Here is an 11,545-nt window from a genome sequence, read left to right as displayed (position 1 = left end):
TGAACTGCACTCCCCGGGTGAGCCCCAGTTCCTGGTTCTGGAGGAAGCAGAGTAGCCTTTGTGCACATACTAGGGTGTATGTATATACCTGCCAGTTTGCCTAAGGCTGCCCTGAAGGACTGAACCGAGACACGTTACAGGCTTGCCATCCCAGAGCTCTTCCTGTGCTTAGAGGTGGCTCACAGAGCTCTCCTAAAGAACGCTATAGGAGAAGAGTCAAATTGCAGCTGCCTTGGGCAAAAGACAGCCAGCTGTGGGACAAAGAGTGAAAACTGGGACCATGAGGAAACATGTTCCTTTGGGTATGACGACAGTCTTATCCGTGTCCATGGGGGAATTCCTAGGGTAGTGCACATATGACACATATACAGGAGAGACTGGAGAGGACCCTTTACTTTTGCCTCAGGCTATTGTTTAACCTCATTATTAGGACAGCTAAACTCTGAAGGATAGCACTTGTATAGGCCAATCTGCAAAGACTGGAAAAGATGTTTTCTATTTTTCCTTTTTTTTCCATTACCTCTTAGTATTCAGTGAACTGTCATAATACTAGCTGGATATAGCTTAAGAAGAAGACACCTCAGAGTGTACGTTCCAGAAATAACACAATACAATATCAAAAAGTCAAGGTTGTCCTCCTAAGATTAGGAACAAGACAAAGAAGCCCACTATCACCATTGATATTAAACAGTGCACTGGATGTTCCAGCCAAACAATCGGGCAACTAAAAGAAATAAAGGGGAAGCAGACTTGGCCCAAAGGATCGGGCATCTGCCTACCACATGGGAGGTCCATGGTTTAAGCCCCAGGCCTCCTTGACCCGTGTGTAGCTGGCCCATGCACAGTGCTGATGCGCGCTAGGAGTGCCGTGCCACACAGGGGTGTCCCCCGCATATGGGAGCCCCACGCCCAAGGAGTGCGCCCTGGAAGGAGAGCCACCCAGTGTGAAAGAAAGTGCAGCCTGCCCAAGAATGGCGCTGACACAACAAGATGACGCCACAAAAAGAAACACAGATTCCCAGTGCTGCTGCTAAGGATAGAAGTGGTCACAGAAGAACACACAGCAAATGGACACAGTGAGCAGACAACTGGGGGAAAGGGGGGAAGGGGAGAGAAATAAATAAAAAGAAAAGAAATAAAGCATCCAAATTGAAAAAAAAGTAAAACTATCTCTATTTGAAGATGACATTATCCTCTATATAGAAACCCCTGAAAAACCTACAAGGAATGCTACTAGAGCTAATATACAAACTCAGCAAAGTCATGGAGTACAAAATCAATACAAAAAAATCAGCAGTGTTTCTATACACCACACCAACAATGAACAATCTGTGACAAAAATCAAGAAAACAATTTCATTTACATTAGCAAGCAAAAAATAAAATATCTAGGACTGAATTTAACTAAGAATATAAAGGCCTAGTACATGAAAAACCACAAATTACTGCTGAAAGAAATAAAGGAAGACCTAAATAAATGGAAAATATCCTGTGCTCATGAATTGGAAGACTTACTATCATTAAGGTGCCAGTAATAGCCAAAGTGATTTATAGATTCAATGCAATCCCAATCAAAATTCCAGTTGGGAAATGGATGTGGCTCAACCAATTGGGCTCCCATCTACCATATAGGAGGTCCAGCATTCAGTGCCCAGGGCCTCCTGGTGAGGGCAAGCTGGCCCACATGGAGAGCTGACCCACATGGGAATGCTACCCCATGCAGGAGTGCCACCTTGCGTGGCAATGCCACCCAGCATGGAAAAGCAGCCCCACACAGCAGTGCCAGCTGATACAGAGAGCTGGTGCAGCAAGATGATGCAACAAGAGACACAGAGGAGAGAAAATAAGAAGATATAGCAGAACAGGGAGTTGAGGTGGCACAAGAGAGTAATCACCTCTCTCCCACTTCAGAAGATCCCAGAATTGGTTCCCAGAGCCTCCTAATGAGACTACAAGCAGACACAAAAGAACACACAGTGAATGAACACAGAGAGCAGACAATAGAGGGAATGGGGGCAGGGAGAAAAAAATAAATCTTAAAAAAAAAAAACCAACTGATTTCTTTGCAGAGATGGAAAAGCTAATCATCAAACTCATATTGAAGGACAAGTGGCCCTCAATAACTAAAAACATCTTAACCAGAAGAACAAAATTGGAGGACTCACACTTCCCCATTTCAAAACTTATTACAAAGCTACAGCAATCAAAACAGGAAGATACTGGCACAAGGACACACATATGAACAAATGGAATAGAACTGAGAGGGCAAATAAACCCACACATCTATGGTCAATTGATTTTTGACAAAGGAATCAAATACACTCAATGGGGAAAGAACAGTCTCTTCAACAAATGATGCTGGGAAAACTAGATAACTACATGCAAAAGTATAAAAGTGGATCCCTCCCTCACACTGTATTCAATTCAAAATGGATCAACACCCGATACATAAGATCTAAAACTATAAAAATCTTTGAAGAAACCTTTGGAAATATCTTCAGGATCTCGAATCAGTTGATGGATTCTTAGACTTTACACCAAAAATATAAGCAACCAAAGAAAAAACAGATAAATGGAACTTCATCAAAACTTAAAACTTTTGTGCATCTAAGGACATTATCAATGAAATGGAAATGCCAGCAACAGAATGGAAGAAAATATTTGGAAACCTTTTATCTGATAAGGGTTTAGCATCCAGACTATATAAAGAATTCCTACAACTCAACAACAAAAAGGCAAGCAAACCAAATTTTAAAATGAGCAAAAGAGTTGAATAAACATTTCTCCAAAGAAAACAGATAGCCAATAAGCACATGGAGAGATGCTCAACATCATTAGCCATTAGGGAAATGCAAATCAAAACCACAATGAGATACCACTTCACACCCAATAAAATAGCTATTGATTTCTTTAGTGGAAATTAATAAATTCTGACAAGGATGCAGAGAAATAAAAACCCTTGTACATAATTGGTGGGAATGTAAAACCGTGCAGCCACTGTTGAAAACAGTTTGGCAGGTCCTCAAAAAGTTAAAAATAGAACCATATGACCTGGCAATCTCGCTTCTAGGTATATATCCAGAAGAACTGAATGCAGGGACTGAAACAGCTATTTGTTCACTAATGTTCATATAGCATTACTCCCAATAGCCAAAAGGTGGAAGTAACCCAACTTCCACCTAGATGAATGGTTAAATAAATGTGGTATACAAGTATACATACAATGGAATATTACTCAGTCTTAAAGAGGAGTGAAATCCTGATACATGCCAATACACAGATCAGCCTTGAAGACATCATGTTGAGCGAAATATGTCAGACACAAAGGGACAGATATTTTGTTTCCATTTACATGAAATAGCTAGAATATGCAAACTTAAAAGCAGAGGGTATAGTACAGGTTACCAGAGACAGGCAATGGAGAGTTAATGTATGATCGGTACAGGGTCTCTGTTTGGGATGATGGAAGAGTTCTGGTAATGGATGGTGGTGAGGGTATTGCAACTCTGTAAATGTGATTAATTCCACTGATCTGAGCTAATCCCACTGGACTGGATCTCATAATGGAAGAAAAAGGCTCAAAAGGACTTGATTGGGACAAATGAAAAATTATAAGTTAGACTATAAGTGTTACATCAATGTTAAATTTGTAAAACATGATAACTGTACTAAAGGTGATTACATAAGTGAATATCCTTGTTCTTAGGAAATATACATGCAAGTATTATGTGTTCAAGGAGGATGATGTATACTACCTACTCTCAAATGTTTGGAAAATAGATTGATACATGATTGATAGGTGAGAGAGAGAGAGAAAGAGAGAAAGAGAGGGTTAGATGAATAGAATGATATGGTAAATGTGGCAAAATGTTATAATTGGTGGATCCAGATATCTGGGGACAGTGTGTGCTAGAGTTCTCTATATGGAGTTTATATTATTTTTGCAATTTTCTTGTAATGAAATGAAAAATTTAAGAAAAACAATTAGAATTTTCAGAGATCCTGAAAACATACTGCTTCTATTAAAAAAGGGATGCAAGGAAAATCACTTTAAAAAATCAAATGCCTTTCTAAATACTAGTAATTAACATGCAGAAACCAAAATCAAACATACAAGACCACTTAAAATTGCCCAAAGGAAAATGAAATGCTTCAGTATACATACTGACAAAATATAAAACTATAAAACAACTGAAAAATAAATAAATAAAAGAATATCTTCAGGATCTAGAGCGAGGCGAAGAGTTCTTAGATTTAACACCAAAAGCAAAATCTTTAAAAGGGAAAATTGATAACTTGGACCTTATCAAAATTTAAAACTTTTGCTTTGTGAAAGCTCATGTTAAGAAGATGAAAGGACAAGCTACAGAGTGGGAAAAAAATATTTGCAAAGCACATAACTGACAGAGGACTAGTATCTAGAGTATATAGAGAATACTCAAAACTCACCAATAGGAAAACAAACAATCCAATTAGAAAATGGGCAAAGGGCATGAAAAGACATTTTACCCAAGAGGACATACAGATGGTAAATAAGCACATGAAAAGATGTTCAACATCATTAGTCATCAGGAAAATGCCCATTAAAAACACAAGGAGATACCCACTACACATCTATCAGAATAACTACAATAAAAATTGAGGCAGCGGAGCTGACAAAGATACAGAGAAAGTGGATCACTCCTGTGTTGCTGGTGGAAATGTAAAATGGTATGTCCACTCTGGAAAACAGTTTGGCAGTTTCTTACAAAACTAAAGATGCAGTTACCATATAAACTATCAATTGCACTCTTGTATATTTATTCCAGAGAAATAAAAATGAATATTCACACAAAACCTGTACATGAATGTTCATAATAGCTTTATTTTCCAAAAAAAAATGAAACAGCCCAGATATTCTCCAATGGGTGAATGATTAGACTCTGGTACGTATATACCATGGGAGACTACTTTACAATAAAAGGGAATAAACTGCAGACACGACAACAGTCTGGATAAATCTTAAGTATGCTGAGTGAAAAATGTCAATTCCAAAAGGTTGCATACTGTATATAACATTTTTTAAATGACTGAATTTTTAGAAATGGAGAACAAATTAGTCATTTTCAACACTTATGGACAGAGTGGGTGAGAGAGAGAAAAGTGAATATGGTTATAAAAGGGCACTGTTATAAATCCTGGTAGTGATGAAGAAATTGTTCAATTGATCTTGACTGTGGTGATAGATTCATGAATATGTGATAAAATTACATAGAACCACACACAAATACATACACACACAGACTACAAGTAATACTGGGGAAATCTGAAAAGATTGTTGCGTTGTGTCAATACCAATATTCTGGTTATGATATCGTATAGTTTTGCAAAATGCTACTATTGGAAGAATCTGGGTAAAGTATATATGAAACCTCTCTGTATTATTTCTTAAAAGTACATGTGAATCTATAATTATCTCAATAACTATTTTAATTAAAAATATGAGAATAAGAATGAGCTCTTGATATTTAAAATACAATAGAAAATTCAATAAAAGGCTAAGATGATAATTTCTATAAAATCTTTCAGACTGTAGTGAGAAAGATGTAAAAAGATGGAGTCAAAAGATGAAAATATAATTTAAAAAGAAAAAAACAAAAGATTAATCCAGAGAGTCCAATTTCCAAGTAACAGGAGTTTTGGAAAAAAAAGAAAACAGAGCAAAATTAAAGAAATTAAGCAAGTTAATCTAAAACTGTAGAGACAGAAGTCTACAAGATGAAAGACCCACAGACTGTCAAGATATAAGTGAAAGAAAGAAAAAGACCCACAGCTGTACACACCATCGTTAAAGAACACCATGGCTTTGAGAATACCAAAGGTATTTTGAAACACCATTCCCCTCTGAAAGGAACTGGAATTCTAACTTTAGGGCTGAAAACTACAAAAGCAGCCTACCCATAAATAGAGGAGTACCACAATTCTATTGTACCCTTGTCAATAATAATAATAATTTAAGCCTAATCGTGAGGAAAAAGTCAAACAAAACCAAATAGAGGGGCATTCTGCAAAATAACCACTTGAACTAATTAAAAAATATGACTGCCATCAAAGTCCAAAAAAAAAAAAAAGGCAGAGGAGCGTTTTAGATTAAAGGTTATTGAAGAGGTGTGACAGCAAAATGAAATGCATAAGCCTGGATTGGGAGAGTAAAACCTCTAGAGCACATATTTGGGACAATGGATAGGCTTTGTCAAGGGATAAGGTAGCAGGCAGACAAAGGTTTATTTTGTTAAATGATTAATCTATATAATTGCTGAAGTCACTAAGTACAAACAAGAGAGGGGGAGCTTTATTACTTGGTCTCTTTCTCCTTAGACAGAGCTCAACCCACTCAGTCTTGATAATCTCCTCCTTCTTGACTTGAACCTGCCCTGGCCTTAGACCTGCAAAACAAGTCTGGTCAGCCAAAAGCTTCTTGCGGGCCTTGTCTGCCCCCAGCTTGTGCATGTGGTCCATGAGAATCTGCCTGTTCTTGAACACATTGCCCTTCACCTTCAGGTGCAAGCTGTGATGGATGTGGTGGTCAGTCTTAGAATCCTGATACTGTTTTGAGCAGCTGGTACAGAATTTGCATCCTTCTCATCTATGCTACTTTCTCAGACATTCAAGTATTTCCTGTTCCCTTTCACTTACTTAAGCCCATATGCTTGCCCTTCCAGCAGGCCAAGGTATTTTCCCAACATGGAGCCCAGTAATGGATGGTCACAGGTTTGCCGATGATTAATCCATCTTTTTTTTTGTTTAAGATTTTATTTATTTCTCTCCCTTCCCCCCCCCGCCCAGTTGTCTGTTCTCTGTGTCCATTTGCTGCGTGTTCTTCTTTGTCTGCTTCTGTTGTTGTCAGCGGCATGGAAATCTGTGTTTCTTTTTGTTGCGTCATCTTGTTGATGTCAGCTCTCTGTGTGTGCAGCGTCATTCTTAGGCAGGCTGCACTTTCTTTTGTGCTGGGCGGCTCTCCTTATGGGGCGCACTCCTTGCTCGTGGGGCTCCCCTACATTGGGGACACCCCTGCGTGGCAGGGCACTCCTTGCAAGCATCAGCACTGCACGTGGGCCAACTCCACATGGGTAAAGGAGGCCCAGGGTTTGAACCGCAGACCTCCTGTGTGGTAGACAGACGCCCTATCCATTGGGCCAAGTCCGCTTCCCAATCAGTCCATCATTGGTTAGCTTCTAAATCTGCTGATGGACGTTAGCATTGAAGATTTCATTGCTCTCAGTAGGGTCCAGCCAGACCTTCTTCTTGTCCCAGCAGAGCACACTGGACATGATTCTCTTCTGAAGCCTGAGCATACTCATAACTGCAGGAGCAGCACTGAAAGACAATGGATGTTTTTAACAGAAGATTGGTGGGAAGCAAATGTGGGTCAAGAAGTTGGGCACCTGCCTACCACATGGGAGGTCCTGGGTTCTGTTCCTGGTGCCTCCTAAAGAAGATGAGCAAGACATTGAACTGGCACAACAGGCTGTTGCAATGAGCTGATATAACAAGATGATGCAATGAAGAGACACAAGGAAACACAATGAGAGACACAACAGACAGGTACAAGGTGCCTCAAGCCATTGGGCACCTTCATCCCACCTGAGGTCTCAGGTTCGATTCCTGATACCTCCTAAAAAAAAAAGAGGACGAGCTCACAATGAACAGACACAGAGAGCAGACAGCAAGCGCAAACAAGAAGGGGAGTGGGGAGCAAATAAATAAAATAAATCTTTAAAGAAAAAATAGATTATTGGTTATAGCTGAACAAATAATTAGTGAACAGGAAGATGTCAGAAGAAAATGTCCAGAATGACACACAGAGAGATAACAGAGAAGAAAAATAATGAACTTAGAGGATTCCATTGAAAGGCTCTAAAATAGATGTAATAGGAGCCCCAGAAAGAGGGGAGAGATAGAATGGGGGGAAAATGCTATCTGAAGCAAGAATGACTAAAAATTTCCCCAAACTGATGATAGTCATCAATACATGGATTTGGGAAACCCATTTAATTCCAAGTAAGACAAATAAAAAAACTCATCACAATACAACTGCTGAAAACCTAAAACAATGGAAAAATATTGTTGGGGTTCAGAGTCTTGCTTGCTTGCTGGACAAGACTCTGACACACAAAGAAAGCACACACATACACCCCATTATATGCTTAAAGAAGAAGCTCTCTTCATTAGTTCTTACCCAGTATATATATATTTCTCAGATTCTTAGCTATGACACAGAATTAACAAATGATCACAACTTAGGAATTTGTTTTCCTGGTTAATCGTAAGCGTTTCTGACCTAGTACAGCTCATGATTAAATGTCTCATTGTTTGGTTGGTTTTTTTAAGATTTATTTTATTTATTTCTCTTCTTTTCACCCTTCCCCCCTCGTTGTCTGTTCTCTGTGTCCATTCGCTGTGTGTTCTTCTGTGTTTGCTTGCATTCTTGTCACACGGCACTGGGAAACTGTGTCTCTTTTTACTGCGTCATCTTGCTGCGTCAGCTCTCCTTGTGTGTTGTGCCACTCCTGGGCAGGGCTGCGCTTTTTTGCGTGGGGCGGCTCTCCTTGTGGGGTGCTTTCCTTGTGCATGGGGCACCCCTACATAGGGGCATCCCTGCGTGGCACGGCATTCCTTGCGCAGCAGCACTGCGCGTGGGCCGTCTCACCACACGGGTCAGGAGGTCCTGGGTATCAAACCCTGGACCCTCCATATGGTAGGCGGACATTCTATCAGTTGAACCACAACCGCTTCCCTCATTGGGTGTTTACAGTAGGCTATGCTCCGAACGTCACAGTTGCTTTTATCCCCGTGTACTCAAAAAAATTTCCTGGGTACTATGTGACTTAGGCTCCTCAGCCAGACAGCCATGTTCCGCTATCCACGCTTAAAGCTTTTATGACAGCTGCATTCAGCTATCCACGCCGAACGTTCATCAAGTCCTTACAAAGCTAGCCTGATTCACCATAAAATATTAAAAACAGCTAGAGAATGAAATATGCTTCATCTTCAGAGGAATAACAGACTGCAAACTGACGAGTAACAGTGGAATGATATGTTCATGTGCTAACAGTAAATAACTACCAATGCAGAATGCTATACTCAATGATAATATCCTTCAAGAATCAGAGTGAAATGAAGATATTCTCTGATGATCAAAAACTGAAAGAGTCCATCCCCAGTAAATTTATATTACAGCAAGGATTCTTAACTTTTTTGGTTCCATGGATCCCTTTGCCTGTCAGGTGAAAGCCATGGGCCCCTTACTAAATCCACACTATACTGTGTATTATTTAATGAACATATCACACCTGTGCCAACATGTCCCCACAAGAATAATGTTTTTTAAATTTTCAATTCAAGTTCATGAATCCCTTGTTAAGAACCCCTGCACTAAAGGAACATCAAAAAGGTGCTTGTTCTTCAGGTAAAAGGTAAATGATCCAAGAAGGAAAGTCAGAGGTATAGGAAGTTGTGCAAAACAACAACAAAAAATTAAAAGTGGTAAATATGCATACACATTCAAAGAACATTAACTGTAGAAAATATTTAATATTGATATTAATAATAATAATAGCTTGATGGTATTATACTATTACACATAAAAGACAACAACAGCACTGAAATTGTGAGGGGCAATTGGAGTTATAATGTCATTGATTTTGTTGGGGAAGAGGATAAAAGTATTATTTGTTCAACTTTAGACTTTATTAAGTATATATGTTATAATTTCTAGAGTTACCATTAACAGAACTGTAAAAGAATGTTAAGTTCCAAACTAATAGAAGGGGAGAAAAAGAAATGATTTTTAAAATCCTTCCAAAGGAAAAATTAAAGGAGATAAAAGGGAACATAAAGGAGTAGGACAAATAGAAAGCCCATGGTAAGACAGCCGATTCAGATGCAAATATGCACAGCTCTCCCTGCAGGGCACACTCCTTGTGTGGGGGGCTCCCCTACATGGGGGACACCCCTACATGGCATGGCACTCCTTGCATGCATCAGCACTGCACATGGGCAATCTCACCACATGGGTCAGGAGGCTGTGGATTTGAACCCTGGACCTCCCATATGGTAGGCGGATGCTCTATCAGTTGAGCCAAATTCGCTTCCTGTAGCAAATAATATTGCATCAACATGTGTAAAGAAAAAGAACCACAAAGAGAAATTCACAACCCTGGTGGGAAATTTTAACAAAGGAATCTCAGTAACTGATAGTACAATCAGACAAAAATTCTCTTTTAAATTGGCACCAGAAGACATACAAAAGAATGTTCATACCAACATTATTCATAATAGCCCCACAATGGAAAAAACCTAAATGCTCATCAATAGCAGAATGGATAAACACATTGAGTTAGAGTCATACGATATAGTACTAAACAGCAAAATACATACAACTACAGCAAATATATACAATAAAAACAGCTTACATACAATAACATGGACAAATTTCAAAACATAATTTTGAGCAAATGAGGCTAGGCATAAAATCATACATATTGCATTATTCCATTTACGCGAAGCTCAAAAATAAGAAAAATTAAACCATATGGCTAGGGGTACATGCTTACCTGATAATGGTATTTTTTTAAAAAGCAAGAAAAGTATTGCCATAAAAGCCAGTATAGTAGATATCAGTAAAAGGGAAAGAGATCACTGTGATTCGAAAGGGGCATATGGCCAGGGCTTGGGGAATGTTTGGAGTTTTGACCAAAAAAATTACAGTACAGGTGATTGTTACATTGGTATTTACCTTATAATAATTCATAAAGATATGCATTTGTGTTTGTACACCTGTGTGCCCTAGTTGATCATTTTTAAAGTTTTTAGTGCAGCACACCTAGCAAAATCTATGGGAAAATAATTTTGAACCTAGAAATCTACACCTAGCCAAGCTAGCTATCAACAGTGAGGATAAACTAAAGCCATTTTTTCAGACCTGTAAGGATTCAGAGAATTTGTCTATTATTTACTCTTCCTGAAGGAGATTACTGAAGAGGTAATTAAGAGTCATGAGTGAAGAAAGGATAGAACTAATTCAGTTAGTCAAAGAAAGGAAACCCAAGCTTGCAGCAGGTCTCAAAAGAAATCAAAGTCCAAATTAAAATAGAAAGTCAGAGAAGCGGATGTGGCTCAAGTGATAGAGCTTCTGCCTACCATATAGGAGGACCTGGGTTCGGTCTCTGGAGCCTTCTGGTGAAAAAGAAGAGAAAGCGTGGCCACGTGGTGAGCCAGTGCCCAGACGAGTACCCGCGTGCTGAGCCAGTCCCTGCGCAACTGAGTCAAACAGCAAGATAATGATGCATCAAAAGAGAGACAAGGGAAGAGTCAAGGTGAAGCCAACAGAAACCAGGAACTGAGGTGGCACAACTGATGGGGAACCTCTCTCCCCAACAGAGGTCTCCAGGATTGAATCCCCATGAATCCTAGAGGAGAGAAAATGAGAAGACAACACAGCAAAAACAGCAGGGCAGGAGGAGGGGAAGGGAGAAAATAGATAAATAAATAAATCTTAAAAAAAA

At 39.3% G+C, this 11,545-nt stretch overlaps 1 pseudogene; it reads right to left on the bottom strand.

The window, feature by feature from the left end:
• Nucleotides 1-202: 202 nt before the first annotated feature.
• Nucleotides 203-7,339, bottom strand: LOC101439378 (large ribosomal subunit protein eL19-like; annotated as a pseudogene).
• Nucleotides 7,340-11,545: the final 4,206 nt, after the last annotated feature.

Source organism: Dasypus novemcinctus, chromosome 31 (assembly GCF_030445035.2).
Source record: "Dasypus novemcinctus isolate mDasNov1 chromosome 31, mDasNov1.1.hap2, whole genome shotgun sequence".
NCBI classification, from domain to species: domain Eukaryota; kingdom Metazoa; phylum Chordata; class Mammalia; order Cingulata; family Dasypodidae; genus Dasypus; species Dasypus novemcinctus.
The sequence above is the reverse complement of the archived record's forward strand: the minus strand, read 5'-3'. Positions and strand labels throughout refer to the sequence as shown.